The sequence below is a fragment of the Callorhinus ursinus genome, unplaced genomic scaffold (assembly GCF_003265705.2).
Source record: "Callorhinus ursinus isolate GAN/ISIS: 27379988/994484 unplaced genomic scaffold, GSC_fseal_2.0 scaffold8, whole genome shotgun sequence".
NCBI classification, from domain to species: Eukaryota; Metazoa; Chordata; class Mammalia; order Carnivora; family Otariidae; genus Callorhinus; species Callorhinus ursinus.
In genome coordinates this window covers 13276200-13301262 of record NW_027397070.1, presented here as the reverse complement: position 1 = coordinate 13301262, position 25063 = coordinate 13276200, and the positions used below count along the sequence as shown (strand labels likewise).

Sequence of the window (25063 nt, the reverse complement as noted above, 5' to 3'; positions counted from 1 at the left end):
TATAAAAATTTTCAACCGACAGAAAAGTTGAAAGAATTTTATGGTGAATGGCCATAAACCCACCACTGAGATTCTTCCATTAACATTTGACTATGTTTGTGTTATCACGCGTTTAGTCATCTGTTCACTTCATTAACCCATCTTATCTTTTTGATGCACTGCAGACATTGCAGATATCTCTACACTTCCTTCTAAATACTTTGGCATTCGTACTTTTAACTACAGTCCAACTATTAGTCCAACTAATGCGTTTCTATGTAAAATTTACATACAGTGAAATACACAGATCTTAAGCATATATGCATTAAGTTTTGGCAAACGCACACCTGTGTAACCCAAGCCCACATTAAGATATAGAACATTATCCTTACCCCAGAAAGTTCCCTTATGTCCAATTAATCCCTGCCTGCGTCGCCAACCCCTAGTTTTGCCAAGTTGTGAATTTCATATCATTGACTAGTCTGAAATTCGTATGGTTGGGATCATACAGTATGCACTCTTCTGTGTGAGGGTTGTCTTTCAGCATGTTTTTTTTTTTTTGAGATTTATCCATTTTTCTGTGTTATACACAAGCAGCTGTTTGTTCCTTTTTACTGCTAGTTACTATTTCATTGTATGAATATACCAATTTATCCATTTTCCTATTGGACACCTGGGCTGAGCCCAGTTTTTGACCATTATGAATAAATCTGCCATAAACATTCTTAGACAAGTTATTTTGTGTATGTAAGCTTTTCTTTCACAGGAGTAAATATTTAAGCATGGAATTTCTGGATCTAGGGTGAGTATGTTTAGTTTTTAAGAAACTATGAAACTATCTAAACTGATTGTACCATTTTACATTTCCAATAGCAATGCATGAGAGTTCCAACTGGTCTACAACCTTGTCAACATTTCATACTGTAGTGTTTTTGACTACAGACATACTGGTGAGTATACAGTGGTATTTTGTTATGCTTTTAATTTTAATTTGCATTGCTCTGATCACTAATGATGATGAGCATTTTCTCATGTGCTTACCTGCTATTCATATTGTTCTTTTTCTAATATGTCTTCTAAAATCTTTTGCCTATTTTTAATTGGGTGGTTTGTCTTTTTATTGTTGAGTTTAGGAGTTCATTAAATATCCTGATTCCAGTCCTTTGACATATGTTTTGTGAATATTTTCTTCTGGTCTGTGGCTCCATTTTCATTGTAAAGGATTTTAAAATATAATTGTTTAATAATTGCAAAAAATTCAATTTTATGAAATTTGTATAGTTTATTTCACCACTTCTCTACTGTTGGATACTTAGGGTTTTTCTGTTTCATTTACAAGTAACATTGTAAAGAACATTTTTGTTTTATATATTTTATATTTTAAACACTTACCCTTTGTCACATGTGTTGAAACTCTTTTCCCATGGTTTGCCAACAGTACTTCAATGTAATTAGTTTTGAACTCCAAAAATACTTGTGAGCAGAGACTTTGCATTTAGACAGGCCTATACCCAATAAATTAGCTACAGACTTGAGCAAAGTAACTTCTCTAAACATCAATTTCCTCATCTTCATGGGACTGTTGTGACAATGAGTTACAGAACTGTAGTCCTTGACATAATACCTAGTATGTAGTATGTGCTTAATAAATGTTAGATATCTTGATGATGATTTTACTATTGCTTTTATATTCTTTAATGCATTTGTTTATTTCACCAATTTCAAGATCACTGAAATATTCACTTATATTTTCTTCTAGTTTTTGGCTTCTTAAAAAATTTTCACTCATCGATTCATATAATCTTCAAAAATCATTGTTTTTGTCTCTCCATTCCCACAGTCATAGCTCATTTTATGAATTATGTAATTGATTTGATATTGACTAGAGCTGTCTAAACAAGGGTATATTAGTTCAACATTGCTGTGTAACAAATTATCCCCCAAAACTTAGCAACTTAAAACAATAAACATTTATTATCTCAGTTTCTGAGGGTCAGGAATCCAGGAGCAGATTAGTTACGTAGTTCTGACCCAAGTGTCTCATGAGATTGCTGCCGAGATATCAGGTAGGATCACAAATCATGTGAAGGCTTGACTGAGCTGGGGAATGTGCTTTCAAGATGAGTTTCAAAGAATTTGTGGACACATTTAAAAACATCAAAAATGATGAAGAAGTGTTAACAGTTAGCATTCTTTTTGTCCCCTATCTTTTATAAAAATATCTCTAGAATTTTTTTAAATACTTCTAGAATTTTTATCACGACTTAGTCTGACAGAGACATTCTTCATCATATTAGATGCATAATATTTAATTCCTATAGTTCTAATAATTTCCTTATTTTGAATAGTTTTCTTAGATTCTTTTTGACACAATCATATTATTTTCTTCCTTTAACCTGTTCATGTAACAAATAGCATTGATCCATTACCTAATGCTAGACCATTCTTGTATTCTCAAAGTAAACAGTAGCTGATTTGTTGACATTTTAGTCAGGATTTCTTTTTTCGGGATTTCTGTTTCGACATTTATATGTGAGTTCATCCTCTTATGGGTCCCTATTTTGTTTCACATACATGTCTTTTAAGCAACATGCAATTAGAATTTGATATCTGACACATAGCGCAAAACATGCTTTAGCTATTAATATTTTCTGTGGCTTTAGACCTGGCTTTACATTAAAAACTATTTTTTACAATATTTTTCTTTCAAAAAATGTTTTTTTTGTTTTGTTTTGTTTTGTTTTGCGAGCTGTACCCCAACCACCTATGCCTCCACTCCCTCCCCACACACGCTTGCCCTTCTCCTCAAAAAAATGTTTTATATATTGTATTCATTTCAAGGATCACATTTTCATTGATCATTTCAACCTAATTCTTTAAATGGGTCAGATGTTTATTGTTAGTCCTTTCATGGCACAATTTCTCCTATTTTTGATCTATTTTTAAATCACATTTTGTTAATTTTCATGTTAACTATTCAAAAAGGATGTACAGGTCTAGACAACTTTGCTCAGCAACACAATGAGGAGTCTCTGAGTCAGAGAGCTCCAAGGTTATAGTCTTACCAATGGGTTACAACCGTCCAGTGAGGTTTTGCAGAGAATGTGAAACAGGCAGGTTCTAAATGGTTTAAAATTTTGCTTGTTTGGGCCATGTCTAAAATAAACAGATATGTAAAAACCTGAGTGTGGTGCCAGTGAGCTTTTGAGCTAACAAATCTCAGTCTCCAAGGAAGAAATAAATAACCTAGGAGCCAATGTACAGAGGCCATCTTTGGCTCATTTATATAACATTTTTTAGTGATTTCCCCAAACTAATTTCGTAAAGTCTGAATTCTTTGTTATGTGTGGCCACTGAAGTCTCTGTTCAGTTGTTTAGTGGTCAGCTAATGACTGGATAAAGATTTTCTTAAGTGTCTGGAACCAATTAATCTCTACCTTGTACTTTATTCCCATTCTCCTGCACTAATTTCCTACCTTTTGAATAACACCTTAAGATAGTTTTCTCTTAAGGTAAACTAATAAATATTTATTTTAGAAAATTTTGAAAATCAAAGAAAATATGTTATTGATTATTGTGTTTTTTTCTTCTACTTCACTGTCCATTCCTTTGTCTCTTTTGGCAATTATTTTTTCATCTCTCCAACCTCTACATACCCAAAGGTGGGAGAGCTCAGTCCTTGGACTTCCTCTTTATCCACACTCACTTTGTTAGTGGTATCCAGTTTTACAACTTCCAATATCATCTACCTGCTGACAACTTCTCAATTTATATCTCCAGCCTAGATCTCCCCTCCATTTGACACTTGTATATCCAGTTGTCCATGTGACATGTCCATCTAGATATCTAATAAGTAACTCACATTTAACGTACATGTTCAAAACCAAATCCTCACCTGCAGCCATACTTGTTCTCACAGTCTTCCCCATTGCAGTGAATGTCAACTCTATTCTTCCAGCTACTCAGACCAAAAATCTGAAGTTGTCCTTGACGCCTTTCTTTCTCGTCTCATATTTAATCTGTTAGCAATCATGCTGGCTCTCTCTTCAGGATTTATTCAGAATCCTGTCATTTTGCACTACCTCCAATTGCTATTTCCATGGTCTAAGCCACTGGTATTTTTTGTCTTGACTATTTAAATGGCCTTCTAACTGGTCTCCCTGCCTCTACCATTGCTTTCCTCCCTCCAAAGTCTATTCTCACTCAAACTGCCAGAGTGATCCTTTAAAAATCCTATCAAGTTACTCCTCTGTCCCAAACCCTTCAATGGCTTTTCATCCTTCTCAGTAAAAGCCCAAATTCTTTGAATGGTCTACAAGGTCTAAGTGGTCTAGTACCTGATTATACCACTAACCTCATTCCCCAAATCTCCCCTCTTCACACTCTGCTCCAGCCATACCTGTCTCCTGGCCAGGGATACACTAGGCATGCTTGAACTTGCTGGTTCCTCTACCTAGAACCCCTGCCCCAGATATCATCCTGGCTATTTTGGGTCTTAGCTTAATACCACCTTATCGGTGACATTTTCCTGGCCATCATTTTAGAAAGTGACCTCCCTCTTCCCGTTCCAGACACTCTTTATCCCCCTTCTTTATTTTTCTTTGTTGTTCTTATTACCATCTAAAATACTACAGTTTTGGAGTACCTGGGTGGCTCAGTTGGTTGAGCGTCTGCCTTCGGCTCAGGTCATGATCCCAGGGTCCTGGGATTGAGCCCCGCATCGGGCTCCCTGCTCAGCGGGGAGTCTGCTTCTCCCTCCCCCTCTGCTTCTCCCCCTGCTCATGCGCACACATACTTTCTCTAATAAATAAATTCTTAAAAAAAAAATACTACAGTTTTGTTTATATGTTTATTCTTAGTCTCCCCCAGTCTCAAATGTGAGCTCCAGAGAGCAAGGGTATTTGTTTACTGCTTTAACTTTACTATCTAGTAAAGTTAAAGCAGTACTTAATAAATATTTAGTACTTTAGTACTTAATAAATATTTGTTTTGAAACTGGATTTGACACGTCTGCAAGAAAGTTGGACTTTAGAAAATACAACATTCAATCCAACCCTAACCTGTGCCAGTCAGTTGTCTTCTCTCTTCAGCTTGCCAAGCAACATAACTTGATCAACATGTGCAAGTCAGTCCCTGATTTCAGCTAAGAGAGTAGTGCCTGGTCTCTGTGACAAGGATGCATTTAGATAGCTTTAAGATAGTACTATTTGTTCACATACATCTATATACATCATTATTCCTTCAAGTTCACTGGCACTAATTTCCTACGTTTTGAATAACACCTTAGGATAGTTTTCTTTTAAGGTAAACTAATAAACATTTATTTTAGAAAATTTTGAAAATCAAAGAAAATATGAGGGAAAAATCACTGTCTCCCTATGCAAGTACAATCATTGTTAGCATTTTATATTGCCTTATGGTCTTTTGTTGATTCATAAAATTTATATCGTTCATGTAAGCATAACTATACTGATTCTTACATTTTTCATTTGAATATATCACAAGTGAATAAAGTTTTCAAGTACTCTAAGGAGCTACAATGATTTGGGGAGACTTAAATGCTGACTTGGTAAACATTCAGCTAACCATTCTCTTGAAGGAAATCTGGATTGAGCAAATTGCTTTCCCAGAGGCAGTCTCTCTAGGACAGCTGCTTAAACCAAAGAGGCTAATAATTACATTGAAACCTGTACTGGATGGTCTTGTAAAAGGGTATCTGGTTTGCCATTAAAAATTAAAATTGCATTAACCTCATGCTTCCGGCGGTTGAAGCACTACTAAGGCTGACCTTTTTGCATTCCTTACTCATACCTACCTGTAACTGTGACTTTGCAGGGAGGGGACCTACCTCTTGGAGGTGAGTTAAGAGGGGACTCTCCAGCTGTCATGAGTGGAATTACCACTTTAATTTAATTACAGGTTTTCTTCAATGGGCCGGATGTTGTTAACGTGATTTTGTCTGTCATTTCTCCTGAAAGTTTGTGATCAGTTTGGTTAGTCCTTAGAATATTAATAGCCTCTTTCTTGAGTCTAATTAAGTTACTAGTACCTAAGCAAAATAGCCATTAAGAGCTATGGAAATGTAATTGCTCCACCAACTGGTCAGCTCTAATATTTTATTACAGCAATAGAAATGAAAACAATACTGTTTACCTATAGAAGAACTTATAAAAAAGTAATTACACGTAAAAATAGGAACAGGTTAAGAAAAGGTCATTCTTTGAAACCCATAATTGTGAAGTTAATTGCTTTTTTTCTTCTTGTTGACATACTTTTTAAAACTTACTTTTCTAAGTTATATTCCAAATTCCAGTATGTTTATTAAATTCGTGTTCTTGTTCCTTGTGTGAGCTACTGACTGAAACAGACTTAAGGTAGGACATTTCCCAAGAGTATTTACATTAAAAGGGAACTCTTAGTTAACCCCAATGCATACCAAATTTGTTAATCTAAAATACAAAACAGGGGCGCCTGGGTGGCTCAATCGTTAAGCGTCTGCCTTCAGCTCGGGTCATGACCCCGGGGTCCTGGGATGGAGCCCCACATCGGGCTTCCTGCTCCGCAGGAAGCCTGCTTCTCCCCTCTCCCACTCCCCCTGCCTGTGTTCCCTCTCTCGCTGTGTCTCTCTCTGTCAAATAAACAGAATCTTTAAACAAAACAAAACACCACCCGTTTAGATACGTGTAGTCTTCATAGATACTGCTCTGCTCATGGCAATTTAAAAGAAAGAATATTCCTGACATTTTTTTTTATATCTTTCTATTTATTTTTCCCATCCCATTAAGTCATAAGCCCCCTTCTGTGAAAAGGAAAATAGTCTATTATGTTTTTGTTCCTTGGAGCTTTTTCCAAGACAGACTACTCTCAGCACTGGGACAATCCTCCATAAGGAAAAAGCTGCTCAGAGATGGCTGGAGAGGAGGCAGGAAACCTGGAAGTCTGGTTTCCCCTTTGCCATCAGCCTCCTTTGTGGATTTGGGAGCCCATGGAACTTTTCTGGGCCTGAGTCTCCTTATCCATAACTTGAGGCCCTCCTATAGATCGACCTACTTCTAGCTCTAACCAATCCATGACTTCATCTTGTCCATGAGTTGCAATTACACTTATGAATAAAAAGGCAAAAGATTCTTCATGAAATGGGGATGCTTTAGCCCTGTATTGAGTATTCATTATAAAAGAATTTCCGTCAAATACCACGTGAGGGATGGTTGGATTTATGTGTGTTTATATGGTGGGATACACAAGACACACACACATTTTTTTACACACACCATCCTTCTTCAATTCACCTCACATGATGCTGACAGTGGACTACAGTATTATTTTTTTCACTCAAAGTTCTCTGATGGCACGTCTTTAAATATTTAAGGCCTACCAACTAAAGGGACTTCACAAAGTCAGCTGTCTCCATGCCTCTAGAAAGTGTGGTGGTTAAACCACCTCACAAAGATTTGTGTTTGAATTGACCATTCATTTATTCATTCGTGATACATTTATCGAGCACTTAATGTCAGCCAGCTCCAGTGCAAGGAACAACATCCTTAAAGAAGGAGGGAAAGAATGAGGAGGAGGGGAATTCCTCAGGAAATGATGACAGAATCAGGGCAAATTACTTGGGAGTTCATCCACGAAAATTGTGGCGACTTCAAATGACTGACTTTAAATGCTGAACTTGCAAAGAAAAAAAAATTGAGCATGAGAATGGCTTTTGCAAATTTTTGGTTACCAGAGGGGATGTGGTGGTAAATAGGAGGTGGTGGTGGTGTTTCAAGGTATCGAGGCTATCATAATATTTGTCTGGAAAATAGAAGGTGATAAGATGTCACTTAAACATGAGGTACCAAGTAAATCGCTATGTCTCAGGAATCAAATGGGAAATAGTCACTAAAGAAGAATAAATCTGGATAAACCAAAAGTCAGAAGAAATGTAAGTACCCAAGCCTTCAGCAATTAGACTCTGCAATATGTCATTTCATCACAAAGAAATGTTGTAGACAGCAGGGGAGAAATCGTGAAGGCTCAAGGCCCCTGATTTCCTCCGATTCTTTTGTCACCCGACTTACTACCCACTAACACGCCTCTCCCACCCACATCATCTCTCCCACCCTCTTTATTTTCAGTGCGCTGGCCGTGGCTCGTCCCACACCCCATCTTGCTCTCAAGCCTCCCTGCACAGTACACTCTTGCCACTGCTTCAGGGCTCAGCTGAGCACACAAAACTGAGGCTGCTTCCATTTTCCACATTTCTCTTTCACCACGTGAGGACCATCGCTCGCCTGCCTGCTCTTCTGCAGCAGGTGGATCTGGGTGAATACCAGGGCCTGAGGGACAATGATTGCTTTCTCTTTCTTGCTAAATTTTGGGAGGCATTTCTAAAGTTCCCACAGGGCTTAGCCCACCTCCCCTCTGTGCTTTTCCACAAAGCAAAATGTTACCCCGTATTTCCAGAACTGCTCTTGTAGAATCAGGCCCCAAGGAGGCATGGAAGTACCTGCAAACTGCCTCAGAAGCCCATGCTTTTCAGGATCCAACGCACAGTGGTAGGTGTAGCTGCCACTGCTTCCCTCTGAACCTGCGCTGCCCAGTGCGCAGGTGTGCTTATGCTTCCCAGGCTGCTAGGTGTGACTGTAGATGTTCTTTTTCTTCTAAGCTTCCCCTTTCAAAGTAATCACTTGCAGGAGCTTACGCATGTATTCTAGTGACACTAAGCATATTTTTGAAATTCTTCTTTGGTAATCTGAAGAACAAATTTATATCAAGAAAATCAGGATCAATTTACAGCTGCACCCCTTTCCAAAACCAGTCCTACTCAATTTGGCTGGCCTCTGCATGAATTTCTTACTTCAGAAATCAAACCTATTTTCTCTGAAGATATTCAAAAGAAAGTGGTGTAGGCTTTGACTACCACCCCAAGAGAGGGGTTTCAAAAGTTTGTCGAGAATTGTAACACCTAGGTCTCCCAGGGATACCATTTTGATTTATTTAGATGGATTAAGTCTGGAATATTTATTTTAAGGAAATCAAGCAAACCACAATATTTGGTTTCCTGGTAGAGGATCTCATTTCTCCAAGGAGAGTCACATATCTTGGAAAAAAACCCAAGTTTCTCATTGTCTCAGAATTCCTTACACTGAAATTTGATCACTAAGTAAAATGACAGTTTATTTTTAATCAGGTTGGTTCACTTCCAATATGTTTATGAACTTGACCTTTGAACTTCTGCAACTTGGACTAAACATTCATTTAGTGTTTACTCTGGTAGGTACTATGGAAGATATATAAATGAAACTGGCCATTCTCCTTCCCTCTTTCTCATGTTTAGTGAACTTCTATTCATCCTCCAGGAACCCAGTTTGACATCTTCCAAGACAATGAACTGACATTTGACACCAAAATTTTATGACTCCACGTATAATCTCCACAAATTGAGGTATCACTGAGAGACAATGCAGTATATGTTTTATATCTAAAATCCTTATTATTTGACATCTGATTTCTAGAAAGGATTCTTTCCTCTTCTAAACAAGATAAACAAAATACAAACATGACAAGATGAAGCAAAAATAAAGAATCCTATATTGTCACCTCCTTTGAATTTTTTCATATTCTATAGGAGAAAAACCACAGAAATATCTTAAACAGATAAAATTAATGGATGATTAATGTAGCAGTGATTATAGAAAAATATAGGTCAGTATTGTGGATGAATAAATGTTGCTTTCTCCCACCTCAAAACTAGTGTTCTCTATCAGTGTGTGTACAATGGAAGAAAGGCATCATTTCCATACAGACTTTAAAAATTTTTTTAAATTTTTTATTGTTATGTTAATCACCATACATTACATCATTAGTTTTTGATGTAGTGTTCCCTGATTCATTGTTTGTGCATAACACCCAGTGCTCCATGCAGAACGTGCCCTCTTTAATACCCATCACCAGGCTAGCCCATCCCCCACCCCCCTCCCCTCTAGAACCCTCAGTTTGTTTTTCAGAGTCCATCGTCTCTCATGGTTCGTCTCCCCCTCCGATTTACCCCCATTCATTCTTCCCCTCCAGCTATCTTCTTTTTTTTTTTTTCTTAACATATATTGCATTATTTGTTTTAGAGGTACAGATCTGTGATTCAACAGTCTTGCACATTTCACTGCACTCACCATAGCACATACCCTCCCCAATGTCTATCACCCAGCTACCCCATCCCCCCACCCCCACTCCAGCAACCCTCAGTTTGTTTCCTGAGATTAAGAATTCCTCATATCAGTGAGGTCATATGATACATGTCTTTCTCTGATTGACTTATTTCACTCAGCATAATACCCTCCAGTTCCATCCACGTCATTGCAAATGGCAAGATCTCATTCCTTTTGATGGCTGCATAATATTCCATTGTATATATATCTATATACCACATCTTCTTTATCCATTCATCTGTTGATGGACATCTTCGCTCTTTCCAGTTTGGCTATTGTGGACATTGCTGCTATAAACATTGGGGTGCACGTACCCCTTCGGGTCCCCACATTTGTATCTTTGTGGTAAATACCCAGTAGTGCAATTGCTGGATCGTAGGGTAGCTCTATATTCAACTTTTTGAGGAACTTCCATACTGTTTTCCAGAGTGATTGCACCAGCTTGCATTCCCACCAACAGTGTAGGAGGGTTCCCCTTTCTCCACATCCCTGTCAATATCTGTCGTTTCCTGACTTGTTAATTTTAGCCATTCTGACTGGTGTGAGGTGGTATCTCATTGAGGTTTTGATTTGGATTTCCCTGATGCCGAGCGATCATACAGACATTTTTTTAATCCAGAGATGACACAGGGCCAGGTGATATTTCTTAAATACATTTAAAATGTTGCTTAAATAAAGCATTAATGAGTTGGATAATAATGTTAGTTTATGAGCTAGAATAACTGGGATATTCCAAAATGACAGCAGTTGGCTGATGGATGATATTAAATTCTTTCAACAATGACTTTTCCCAACATTACTAAAATTTTCAAACATAAATCAAAGTTCTAAAACTTTTACAATGAGGACCCATTTACCCACCATCTAGATTTTACCATTAACATATTTCCATACTTGCCTTATCACATACTATTACCCGTTCCTCAGTACACCTTTTTGAAGTTTTTCAAAGTAAACTGCAGTACATGTCTGTCTAAATACTTCAGCATGCATATCATTAACTGTAGTTCTATATTTATGGTTTTTCCCTTTTGAAATAAAATTTATACATGATGAAATGCACAAATCTTAAACGTACATGCACTGAGTTTTGACAAATGCAGACACCTGTGTAACACAAACCCCTATCAAAATATAAAACATTATCCTCACTGCATAAAGTTCCTTCATGTTCCTTCTTAGTTAATCCCTGCCCCAATCCCCACAAATTAGTTTTCAACATGAAGGCTTTGAAAAATTGGATGAAATTTTAATAAATTACTCTCCTCTTAATAATAATGTACTTAAAATATTTACATCAAATATGATGCGGTATGCTTGGAATTTATTAAAGTATGAGACTTGAGTTTTACTTTGTATTGTTGGTGGTGTACACCAAGAAAGAACAAGGTTCACTTAGTGGTTAATATCATTTTCTTTGCAAGATTACCAAGTAAAATATGTTGTCCCTACACTGCACCATGCCTATAAACCTTGTATGTAGAAACAACTGACCCTGGGTCTTTGTGGAATAGATTGTTTGGGAAACCTCACATAGGTGTCTTCCCCATTGCTTGGGGGCCATAAAGGGAAAGTGAGGCTGTCACATCCGTTAGCCTATTCCTCCCTGGGGTGGCCTACCTTGCCTCTGTCGGCATGAGGTTTTTTGCCTTCTTCCATCAGCTTGGAAGGGAAGGACAGGACAACTCTAGAAGTGTCCTCCAGTTGGGTTAAATAAAGGGTTCTAGAAAGGGAAGCGTTAATGTTGAGAAAGCTCTTCTAGCTGAAATGGAATGAGGGAAGGAGCCATGAGTGTGTGCTTTGGCATAGTTTTGGGCCAGAGAAACAAAGAAGAAGAGGGTGAAGTTGACAGCAAAGAAAAAGGAAAGGAAAGAAAAAGATGAACACTGAGAAAACATTTGGGAGAGATTTCCTAGTTCTCTCTTTATAAGGTTATCTTCCAGCAGCTGATGTTCAGCCCAGAGGGCTGCTGACTACTAGGCTCTAACTCCTAAGACATCTCCCAGTGATCTCTGTGTTTGTCCCCTTCATGCAGGACAAACTCACCAAAGCCTAGGAACTCTAGCCCCTTTCTCAGGGGGATGGGGTGACCTGATGGTTCTAGACACAGAACAGGACAGGGTAACAAGGAGCTGCAACTGTCTGGCAGTGCTTGGCACTCTACTAATGGGATGGTTTGTGTTTATGGTTGCCAAAAAATTTGCTTAGAATGAGCAAAAATATAGAATTTTGTTATACCCTCGTCTTCTTTATCTTAGCTTTAAAACACATATATTAGTTCTAATATACATAACAGATTTCTTTTTTTAATTTTATTTATTTTAAAAAAATTTTATTTTTAAGTAATCTCTACACCCAAAGTGGGGCTCAAGTCTACAGCTCCAAGACCAAGAGTTGTATGTTCCACCAACTGAGCCAGCCAGGCACCCCTACATAACCAATTCCTGAGCTTTGAATTGTTTGCCTTTGTAACTGTTCTATATAGACAATGTTACATATATAGACATGCATGGACAATATCAATGCCTGTATATATAATGCTATAATCATTCAAGAAACTTACTTTTAATTTATGAATTGCTTAGGGCCGTTAATGTGCCAATTCTTTTTTTTTTTTAAGTAAGCTGTACACCCAAAGTGGGACTTGAACTCACGACCCTGAGATCAAGAGTCACATGCTCTACCAACTGAGCCAGCCAGGTACCCCAATGTGCCAATTCTAATATTTACTTTTCAAAAGATGAGATAGACTCAGGAACAGAGATACTACTCAAAGTCATCAAACTCCCAAGTTGGATGAATTCAGAAAGCTACTCTTTGGATTTTCATTATTTAGCTTCTGCCTCTTGAAAATACAATGTCTCTGCCCCTGCCTTAGTCAAAGCTGTTGACAATGAATCTTTTCTTTCATTTACTATTTGCCAAAAGTCCTATGACAGGAAATGTTATGCAGATCTCAACTCAACTTCCCTCACCTTACTCAACCAGTCCCCCACCACAAAAACACTCTGACTTTCCAGCAAGCCTCCTCCTCTCTCTTTTCCTGACCTGTATTTCAGACTTCCCTGAAAAAGTAAATGGGAGGAATTCACAACTACCTACCACATCCAAGTCCAAAGCTCCAGATTAGAGAGCTCCTGGGCAGTGCAGGGTTTATGAAAGCAACCAAGCCTTCCTGAAAGCAATATGATGAGCCCATTGTCTGGAATATATGAAGTACTTGATGAAAAGATAAGGAATGAATGAATGAAGAATGAATGAATGAGGTCCAGTGGGCACTTAACAAAAGAAATAAAGACAATCCCTGCTCTCAAAGGGCCTGTAGTCTGTTTGGAGAGAGAGAGAAAACACTAATTGAATGGCTGAAGAGTACTTAGAGAAACAACCTTTCAACACTCAAACTAATTTTGTACCAACTTGGCCCATTAAGACCAATGAACAATACCATAGATGAAGTCAATCATGAAAGAATACCTAAAGGAAGGGGATTTTGAGAGGGGTTTGAGGGTAATGAATTATGGTAACTGTTGCGGGGTGGGGGAGGAAGAAGCAATAATAAAATGTATAAAGGCTTAGGAAGAGGGGATTTGTTTATTGGAGCAAAAATTTCATTAAGAAATAATAAAAGCAAGGTTGGTGAGATGAAGAATAGAAAGAAAAAGGGATATGTCTTGATGAATCTTGAATATAATGGCTCTGTAAACTTGCAGGTCGGGGAAAAAATCCTATAAAAACATTGTTTAAAGAAAGATAAACTTGTTACTCTGTTGGTTACCATTAGGGAGGCAAGCCTAAGGATGGAAAACCAGCCTGAAGTCTTTGGGATAAAGTTAGCTCCAGGGGCGAGGTCCAGAGGAAGGAGATGGGAGATGGGAATGGAAACGAGGATCCACTTCTAAGTGAATACTGACAGCACAAGCCAGGTCATATTTAAACAAGACCTAAAAATTACCTCTGACCTACAGTATCTATCACTTTAAAACTCCAAGCCTCCAGGTATAGATTTGCATAGAATGAACCTAATGAGGGTATGCTTTCCTCTCTGCTTGCTAGACCTTTCTCATACCCATTAAGAAAAGAACTTGCTTGCAATTGTACCTGATCTTAGCCAATCTACTTTCATCTTCCGTAAGAAGTGAATGAGAGATTTTCTTCTGGAGTCAAACCTATTCAAATTATTTTTTGATTCCTCTATGTTTCTTGATGAAGATTTTCAAAGACTATTTTAATGAACTCTTAAATAATTTCAGATTTTAAACATACTGAAACTTAATGACATAACCATTTAAGACTTTTTGAGTAGTTACTTTAACCAAACCAATGTGATCAAGAATGCTTGAATTTATCTGAAGATTGATTTATCCCAACATTTCTGGGCCTTCTAAACTCATAAGAGTTTAGAAGAATGTTTGATTCTGGCAGTGTTACCTGGTGGTTTTGGGCTGCCCAACTTGGATTTGAATCCTGGCTACACAACTTATTGGCCACGTAACCGTATTTACTTCTCTAAGCCTCAGTTTTTTTATTAGTAAAATGGGGACTGACAATACTTACCTCACAGTAGTTCTTAAAGTGTCGTCCTCAGATCAGCCTCATCATACCTACATCTAAGAACTTGTTAAAGATTAAAGGGGCAAATTCTCAGGCCCCATGCCAAATTTATGGAATCAGAAACTGCAGGCAGGGTCCAGCAATCTGTGCTTTAACCATCCACCAGCTGATTCTGATGCTAGTCACAATTTGAGAACCACTATTATAAGGTAGGCATTACATACTTATAGGGATTGTAATAAGTAAACAAGATAACACACCTAAAGTGTTTGGTGCAGGCTTGGCACAGATTTACTGCTCCATAATTGTCAGAGATAATTATGGAGGTGGTAGTGGGCCACAAATGGGAACACTATTCTCAGAAAAGGGAAAACTCATCCAGGTACCTCACAGGTAACCAAGCAAATGTCTGTTTTCTAAAACTGCTCAAACATGAATCTGGCCATAATTCCCATATCAACCTGTATCTGTCAGTGGCTTAGCATAGATCCCCTGAACACAAGCTAATGTGAAGTCCCAGAAAACAAGATAAAAATAAATTAGTTACAATAACTTTTATTGTTGATTCCAGGTTACCACTCTTTCCCTGACATCCTCTAACATCTATTGTCAATTTGGGATGCTTATTGTGGTTACAACTTTGAAAAACCATGATTTACCTGTTTGCATTATGGAAGATAAAAACTTAATTTCCTTCCCTCCCTCCCCCTTTCCCCTTTTCTTTCTTTTTTCTTTTTTTAAAAGATTTTATTTATTCATTTATTTATTTATTTGAGAGAGAGAGTCAGACAGCAAAAGAATGCAAGCTAGGGGAGAGAGAGGGACAAGCAGAGTCTGTGCTGAGCATGGAGCCCAACGTGGAGCTCGGTTTCACGACCCTGAGATCATGACCTGAGCTGAAATCAAGAGTTAGATGCTTAACCAACTGAGCAACCCAGATGCCCCCCACTCCCCTTTTCAATAAAACTTTCATTGCTCCATTACATCATTCTTGCAGCCAGAGTGAGAAGCAACCCATTAAGCAAGCAGCCTAGAAATGAGGTATTCTCTGATTTCTATATGAGGAATCAAGACAACAAAATACAGACAGATTCCATGACTCTCCTGTCAACTTATTCAACAGTTTGGAGCTTCTACAATGTTCCAGTCCTGATGCTACAATGAATAAAACAACCCCTCACAAGGGGGGTGGGGGAGATAGAGAGTAATCAAATAGTCATTTAACTAAGTTAAAATTACAGTTGTGATAAATGCTATGAAGAAGAGGTATATGGTACTGTGAGAACTTGTAAGAATGAGATTAGACCCAATTCTGGTGTTGGAGGAGGTTTTCCTGAGGAAGTGAGTTAGAGTTGAGATCTATGTTAGGAAGAATTCTCAATATGGCCCCATGACCTTGGCTCCCTGGTGTTGTGCCTTTATAATCTGTCCCCTTTAGTGTGAACAGGACCCAAGACTTGCTTCTCACCAATGTAATATGGCAAAAGTGATGGGAAGTCACTGTTGTGATTAGGCTGTAACATTTATTCGAGATGTGACAGTGGAAATGAAGACAAACAGATGAACTTGAAAAAAATCCAGGAAGTAAAACTGATAGGACTTTGTGATGGTTTAAAGATAAGGATGTGGAAGAGGGAAGTATCAAAGTTAACTCTTTGGTTTCTGTCTTGGTCATTCTCTGGCATGGGGAATATTGAAAAATGGTCAGATCTGAGGGAGGGGTCAATGCTAGTAAGTTTTGTTTGGGCATGCTGAGTGCCAGGTACCTTTGAGACATGCAAGAGATGAAGAAGTTGCATGCAGCAGTCCAGGGCTGTGAGAAAAGCTCTGGGCAGAAGATGTGTAGCTGAGGGTCTTGGTAGCAACTGAAGTGTTAGTGGACATGGACATTCTTGCCCAGGGAGGTAAAGAGAAAAGAAAAGAGACCTCTACTCAAATCCTGTAGGACTCCTCCAATTAATGGCTGGCAGGGGAGGTAGAGGTCTGGTGATAAACCAAGAAGGAGCTGCCAGAGAAAAGGAGAAAATCAGCAGTGCAGTGACACTTGCTTGCATGTCTCTCCAGGTGTCTCTTAGGTGTACAGGTGTCTTTGATACAAGGATTAGTTCATTCTCCCTCCTAGATTAACCTGGAAGCACTTGTGCTCTTTGCCTTTCACATTTATTATAATTCACCAGTTCTAATAGTGTCCAGGGCACATAATAGGCACTGGCTACATATTTCTTGAATTGAATAATTTCCTTGTTGTTCAAGAAAGGGTGGAATGAATAGATGTAGAAGCCCAGTTCCTTTAAGGACATAAACAAATGAGCAGAGTACAGGATATTGTTTCATTGCGTAGATGGTAAATATACAGCTACGTGACTAAAATGGTTCAAAAGCCATTTCAGTAGTTTCTGTTGCTGAAATATGTTTAATCAAATGTTTAATCTCTTAGAGATTCAGAGAACTGATAACAAAACAGGACTTTTTGGCTGTACACTGCAATCAAAAGTTAATTATTGTTCACACTTTTGGTGTTCCTCAGGTTCTTCAAGAAGGCGAACTCCCAGTAGAAAAGGTGTTAGGGATTATTTGTTTACTTACTCAAAAAATGCATAAAGAACTTCTTACATTCATAATCAGTCCTTTACCAAAAACTGCCAGCTAGTGTCCTGGATTTGGGGTCTTTTCTAGAGTGAGTTAAGACATGCTGATGCCTTATCAGGTGCCAACAGAATATGATATAACTCTAACCAACCAACTAAATCCAAACCTCTCAGAAAATGATGCTAAGTAATACACATTCCCAAATCAATCTGCCACCCTAGGGGCACTTATGGTCATGAACCTCAAAGAATGTGCTTGGATTTGTTTTCCTGGGCTACTAAAACAAATTACCACAAACCGCCTGTCTTAACAGAAATTTATTTACTCAGTGATGCTGGAAACCAAAAGTTTGAAATCAAGATATAAGCAGGACCAGGTGCCTAGGTGGCTCAGTTGGTTAAGCATCTGCCTTCAGCTCAGGTCATGATCCTGGAGTCCCTGGATCGAGTCCCGCATCAGGCTCCCTGCTCAGTGAGGAGTCTGCTTCTTCCTCTAACCCTCCCCTGTCTCATGTACTCTCTCTCTCTCTCATTCTCGCTCTCTCAAATAAATAAATAAATCTTTAAAAAAAAAAAAGATATAAGCAGGACTGAGCTTCCTCTGAAGGAACTAGGAGAGAATCCTTCCTTACCTCTTTCAATTTCTAGTGACCCTAGGCATTCCATGGCTTGTGGCAGCAAAACTCTAATCTCCATCTCTGTCTCATATGACATTCCCCTCTATGTTTCCATGTCCTCTCCTTTTCTTTCTTTTATAAGGACATTTATCATTGGATTTAGGGCCAAACTGGTAATCCAGAATGATCTCATTTTGAGATCCCTACCTTAATTACATCTTCAAAGACCTTTATTTCAAGTAAGGTCACATTCTGAGGTTCTGGGTGGCACAACTTTTGAGGGGTTACCATTCAACTCACTATACCACTATAACTTCCTAAGAGCCAATTAAGTTAAACAAGCTCAATTATTCCCATATTAAAAGAAAAAAAAAGACTTTCCAGAATGTATTTTTAAATTATCTAAAGTAACAGGGGGCTTGATTCTGAACTTTCTAAAAGGCCTGAAAAGATGATTTTTCTGGATCTAGGTAAGAAGTCCCTTCTAGGAGAGCACTTGGTGCCCGTCAAAGTGTCTTCTGACAAAAGATATCTTCAGGAACTTGGAAGCCCACCATTAGCATCACCCCTTGAAGATCTTTTAGAAACAGAGGCAAGTTAACTAAGCAAAAGGATGTGCCTGGAAAAGATGATATATTTCTGGCTAAAGCTTTAGCAGAGATCAAATTTATTTGATTAACTTATCTCGCCAAATTACCTAAATTACTATCAAATAATAAACTACATGTTTGGGAGAATCTAGTTCATGCTACCACTAATAAATTTTTTAAAGAGATATAAAATCTAGGGGCACCTGGGTGGCTTAGTCAGTTAAGTGTTTGCCTTTGGCTCAGGTCATGATCTCAGGGTCCTGGGATGGAGTCCCATGTCAGGCTCCCTGCCCAGCGGGAAGTCTGCTTCTCCCTCTCACTCTGCCCCTCCCCCTGCTTGTACATTCTCTCTCCTACCTTCCCTCTCTCAAATAAATAAATAAAATCTTAAAAAAAAAGATATAAAATCTAGTCAAGACTAATTCAGTTTGCAAATCGCTCATGCCTATGAAATCCACTCACTTCTTCCTAATCTGGGGTGTTGTATTCCCAGCAATTGGTTTTTACCAGAGAAAGAGCCTTATAATGGCCTGATAGGATGAGCCTGTTCCTGTGATCCCCAAAAAGTCAAATAATCTACCAGCCTGCCACTGAACCTGTACTAGAAGACACAGCTATCATCTGTATAGACCCAGATGATAGCATGATGATTCAGTATGCATTTTTCAAAATAACTTGTGAGGTCATAGCGGCAAAGGATTGGCTTGAACTTGTTTCTCAGTGACTCATAACCTTTACAGCAATATCACAGCCCAGTTTGGAAGCAACAGAGTTCAGAGTCTACAAAACACACCTTCATGTCCCACTAATTGTGAAGAAGAGGTAAGAGTATGTAGATCATTGCTGAAAACAACCAGTCATGAGAGTCAGTTGCAGCAGAGGAAAGGAGAAAGAATGAAACTTTCTCAAGCCATTGAGAAATGACACTGCTTGTAAACTAAATATAATTAGGCATCCTGGCTCCTACTGATTGCTCCTATCAGTAAACATTTGTCCTGGGTAAAGAGGAATAAGACACTGCTCTGAGTTAATGGTACAGAAGATTAGATTACAGGAAAGCAGAATGTACGATCTTAAACTTGGGCCAAAGGCATAATCTTTCTGACCCTTATCCAATGGGATTGGTCACTCTGGCCCCTAACTGGAAGGCTGAATGCAATAATGGCTTCAGAGAGGCAAGAGCTCCATAAAAGAGTGACATAAGTTGAACTCCGAAGGCATATTAACTGTGATCTGCTCAGTACCTGATGAGAGGGCAAGGACAATTCTGCACTCCACCATTACCTTGAATTTCTGGAGGCTCCAGCTCTCATCATGTCACTCTTTGGTCTAGAAATACCAAGCTCTTCCATCTCACAAGTCAAGTCCAAAGATCTTTTCTCGATAACATCAGTTGCCATTAATGTTATTAATCTGCCAAATTCTAAAAGCACAAAGAAAAAAATATCACTTCCAAATCCCAGCACATGGAGAAAACCAGTGTTTCACATAAGATTTTGGTATGTTTCTCTGGTACTGTTGAAATGCAGAAATGTATCCAGTTTAGAACAACAAATAAATGGAATTTTTAGAGTCAGTTTTCACTTACTCCACAATATTTAATAAGCACTTACTGTAAGCTAAGCACCATGACAGACACTAGGAAGACAAAGATGAGTAAGACCATGTCATTTCCTTAATGTATTTCCCAGTTGAAAGAGAAAGACAGACATATGGACAGAGGGTGGTAATTCACTCCTGTGTGAGTCTCAAGAATCAGAGATGCTAAAACTCAAGTCTGCAGAGTTCTTCTCTTGGGGCCTTTCTTCCTGGCAATATTATATAAGATCACACGGATATTCCTGAGCACAAAGACATTTCTCTCCATCTTTGTTCCTGTAGACCCCCAGTGTGAACAGTAAAATCATGGCAAGTGTCACCTTAGGTCTGAGCAAAAACTCTGACAGGCTACAGAAGGCAAAGCCAGCCAGGGAAGGAAGGGAAGAGACTTTAATTCTAGGTGAAAGCAAACAGCCCCGGAAGTCCCTCCATGTAAGAGAAAGCCATAATGAAGATGATGATAATCATATTTTACATTTGCTGAGCATTTTATGTGCTCAGCACAGTGCTAAGCTTTATATACACAATCTCATTTAAGCCTCAGAATAAAGTTATGGGGTAGGAATTAGCATTCTTGTTTTACAGATAAAAAAATCATTAAGGCCAGAGAGGTTAAATAATTTTCCTAAGATCATGCAGTTAAATGTGGCAAACTTTGCCTTGAACCCCAAATCGGTGCTCTTAATCTCAGAAAATCACAAATCAGAAGACAGGAGCTAGTCAAGAGAAGCAGCAGTGTGGAGAAGGAATTTTTTTTTTTAAAGATTTTATTTATTTATTCATGAGAGACAGAGAGAGAGAGAGAGAAGCGGAGGGAGAAGCAGGCTCCCCGCTGAGCAGGGAGCCCGATGCGGGGCTCAACCCCAGGACCCTGCGATCATGACCTGAGCCGAAGGCAGATGCTTAACCATCTGAGCAACCCAGGCGCCCTGGAGAAGGAATTCTACAAATGGCTTCATATTCTGATTCTATACTTTCCTCTGTGAAGTCCCTTTAATTGTTTTGCTAGTTAGTTTTTCCATTTCCTTGCAGGGAGCCATATCTTATTTATCACTGGGTCCCCAACATCTACAACTAGGTCTACTGGCCTGTAGCATGCGTTCTCCAAACCTGTGTTGAATGAATGACAGATTAATACAAGAATTCAGGCAGGACAAGACTACCTATTTCTATAGGGCTGCAGCGAGAGTTGGCAATGATGTGAGCGAAATGACTCAGCTGGTACGTGCAGTGTAGACCCCATAAGCATCAGCCTCATAATCCTACAATGAAAACAGTGTGCATGGGGGCTGCTTTTTCCCTTAGTCTGAAACCTCAGTAGAGGCCTCATCTTAAGACATATTCCAGGATGTAAAAGGCCACTGAAGGGAAATAAAAAGAGGGAGAACTAGACAGGAATGAACTCTGTTTGGAATCCCCACACAAACTGTCGTACTGCAATGCATTTCCAAGAATATAAAGTCTCTTGCCTTGATGCCCATGCACAGCACCACTGGCTCCCTAAAGCATTTTCAGAGCTAACTGCAGTGCCAGGCTCAGTGTCTGTATGCCTGTATTGTTCTCCTGAGGCACAACGAAAGTCCTTGTTGATTCCTGCTTCATCCATAGGAAAAAAAAATACATACTAGAGAAGTCCTGAGTGGAAACGGCATTGTCACCAAGCATAATAGAAACATTTTAAAGAAAAATTTCTTCCGACTGCTATGGCCTCTTATCTGGCAACTCAGAGAAGGGTGTTAAAACTGATAAGCAGATTTTCTTTGCAGTACAGTAAAATATCGGGGACTGTGTAGGAAGAATGATCACGCTTATGTTGTCTAAAATAAGATCTGGCTTTTGTAAAGTGTGGTCTACTCAAGATATCACTGTTTATCTCCTACAAAGCCCATTTAGTTGTTTTCTCACCTTTTCACAATAATCTCATAAAAAACCCTCGCTTTTCATTCGAATGTGGCATGAAATCTGGCAGTAGCTCAACCGGCCTTTTTCTGGGAGGAGGCCCACCGCGGCTGATGAGCCCCTTCCAAATATCCAGTCATCAGATGCTTCACCTTTAAAGTAAGAAGCTCTTTGATTAAAAAACAAAAACAAAAACACTTTGGTCAAATTCAAGTCCTCCTCTACTCGTTGGTTTCCAAACAAGCTGTTATAACTCGCTTTCAGGGGATGTGGACTCTTCTTTATGACCAGAGGATGTTCTTTTTCTCTTTGCTCACCTCTCCCTGATCACAGAAAGGAAAAGAATGATTCTATTTTGCTCCTGGCTCAGGATGCACATCAGCCAAAGTCAGAAGGACAAATCCTCCTCCAGGGGCTGCCGAAAGCCAACTTCTTGTGAAAATTCACTGGCTGCCTCTCACACACCACTTCCCAGGACAAATTCCAGCTGGAGGAGTTTAGAGACAGTAAAGGGTTGTTTCTCTTAAAGAACTAACATGATTTTTAAGATAAGCCAAGGAGGGCTCTGTAATTCATAGAGTTTCTCTCTTTGCATGGCTGCTAGAAAGCTCAGAGCTGGAAACTGTACTCTTTTTGGGTAGGATTTCTTGATATCGATTTTTCTTCAGCTATCACTTCATGTTTGTTTGCTGCCCTTTAGTTTCTATCAATGAGTCTTTGTTTTATTAGAATTCCCTTCTTGCATAACTTGCCTTAATCTCTTTTTGAGAAGTAGCTGAACTATGAGTAAAAAAACATTTCAAGTGGCTATCATTATTCTGACCATGTCGTTCTTCTTACCTGCGCAAAAGGAAAATTAATCCAGGAAAAACAATATAAAATCATCTTCCCGGTGAGCGATTTCTAGCTGGAAACTGTTGGCCTAACCAAAACCAAAATGAAGAGAATAACTCACTCATTTATGTAGAAAAGTTCTCATCATTAATAAACATTTACTTATAGGCTCAAAGTAAACTCATAAAGCTGCCTCTTCTCCTTCCCTGCCGGCCATTTAAAAAAATAGCATAGAATAAAAAAGCAGCCCATTTTAGATAGGTCTACTGAGTCACAAAAGTCAAAATAATCAGATTAAGAAAATATCCTAAGTTCTAAAACAGGTAACAACTGGAGATGTTGTAGTCTAGGAAGTCTGTAGAGACAGAACTAGTTCAAAGTTGCAGACTGCAGCCTTTACAACCCCACCACAACACAAATAATTTAAATTCAGCCTTATGAAAAGTTAGGTGTCATTCCTCTTACCTCCAATTTCTCTGTGAAAATGGCAATATTACAAACATTTTACTTTTTTTTTTTTGAGAGGAGGTTATCAGTTCCTGCTTATGACTTAATAAAATAATCCTAATTAGATTTTTTTCTGCTTAGGGGAGTGGAAGAAAAAATTGTCTTTGATAAATCAAAACCAGATAATGTGATCCATTAAAAACATCCACCAAAGTGATTAAGCACAGCACTTAGAAAAGTACAAAAATTGTGGGAAAAATTTAATCAGAAAAATCAAGGCTGAGGTCAGTGTATGGAAAATTTATTTACAACCCAACCACTATATCTGCAATCAAGAGGTAATGTCAATATAAATGCCATTTAAAAGAGAGACATACACAATAAGTTCATCTCTTCGGGGATGGCAAGAATTGTGTCGGAAGTAAACCGAGGCAGTTGTGGCAGCAGGAGATGAGTAGAACATGTACTCCTAAACTCCTGTTATCTACCCACAAAACCATCATGCCCTTAAGAGTCCTTCTCCAGACATTAGAATGGACACTGCTGAAATCATGGTGCTTGATTTTGTCAAAAGGAATCGATATACCCCAGAAACATGCTACGAGGAGTGAATCATGTATGTTCCTGACATGAAGGTGGATTTCAGACAGTGTCAGCCACTAACCCAAGAGCATTCTCCCTTTATTTGTGCCTATATATTTGAAAAAAATAAGGGGGGGTGTAGATGGGGGGAAACATCCCCAAGTTTACTTTTTTAAAACTAAATAACGTTGCCTTGTGGCACTCATATTGTATCTATTACACATTTCACTTCAAAACCTCATCTCCCCTAAACCCTCTTCAATGCGCTTGAAGTAGCACAGCCAAAGGAAAGGAATTTTCTATTTAACTAGAGCACTGACATTCTGTTACACAATTCGATCTTGTCTATTTACCTGCTCTCAAAAACACAAGACACTAAACACAAAATGCTGAATGCGTGCAGTCCGCAGTGCCATAGGTGTCTGAATGCATCTGCAGCTTCCCTCTCACTCATCAGGGTAATTGTTGCCATGTTATTCCATTTTTTGATTAGTCTAGTCCCTCAAGCTCAATGCTTTTTTTCTGGCCCAACGTTCTTCTGCTGGTTGTCATGGTGATTGAATTGTTAGAGAGGAGAAAGGCTCTGTTGTCTGTCATTGTTCTGTTGTGGTTTAGGTAACGCAGGAGGCAACACAAGTGAAGTGGATGGACCTTTTTTGCTCTGCATCATTTCATAGTATTGAAAAATCTCACATAAAAAAGGAGCAAATAGGCCCAACCAAAGAAATAACCAAGCTCTTTCTAAAGGAAAGTGCACATTATTATAAAGAGGCAAATGGCACTAATGATGAACTGAGTAATCTATGAAAAATGCTGCTGAATATTACATTTATTACTAGAACAATTGCTGCAACTTAAACATCACATACAATACCTACCATTTTTGCAATTTAGAGTAAATATAGTTTTTAACTATACAATTGTAGCATCAACTCTGATTCTCAAGGCTCTGCTACTTTAACCTTATGTTCTGTTTAACCCAAAGATAGCAAGTTGGAAGTTAGGACTGAAGCAGAATTAAGAGTTGGGCAAATTTTCTTTTGGTGGTAAGATAGTGTTTATGGTCAATTCCTACTTTGAGAACATGGAAGTCATTTTTTAAAGATTAGAGCTAACTACAAAGGAGAAGTTTTCATCAAAAGGTAACAAATGTTTTTGAAGCCAATCAAAATAAATATAATCATTCC

General features: G+C 38.6%; 1 long non-coding RNA gene across 2 annotated transcripts in view; it reads right to left on the bottom strand.

The window, feature by feature from the left end:
* LOC112822464 (uncharacterized) overlaps nt 1-24397 on the bottom strand; it is a 230810-nt gene extending 206413 nt beyond the window's left edge. Inside the window, exons 1-3 of one of the 2 annotated variants that reach the window (XR_012378968.1) lie at nt 24230-24397; nt 22854-22935; nt 19800-19938 (exon numbers count right to left, since the gene is read on the bottom strand). This is a non-coding gene — a long non-coding RNA (uncharacterized lncRNA). The remainder of the gene's footprint in view (nt 1-19799; nt 19939-22853; nt 22936-24229) is intronic. The other variant, XR_012378969.1, reaches the window with a different exon arrangement.
* Nucleotides 24398-25063: the final 666 nt, after the last annotated feature.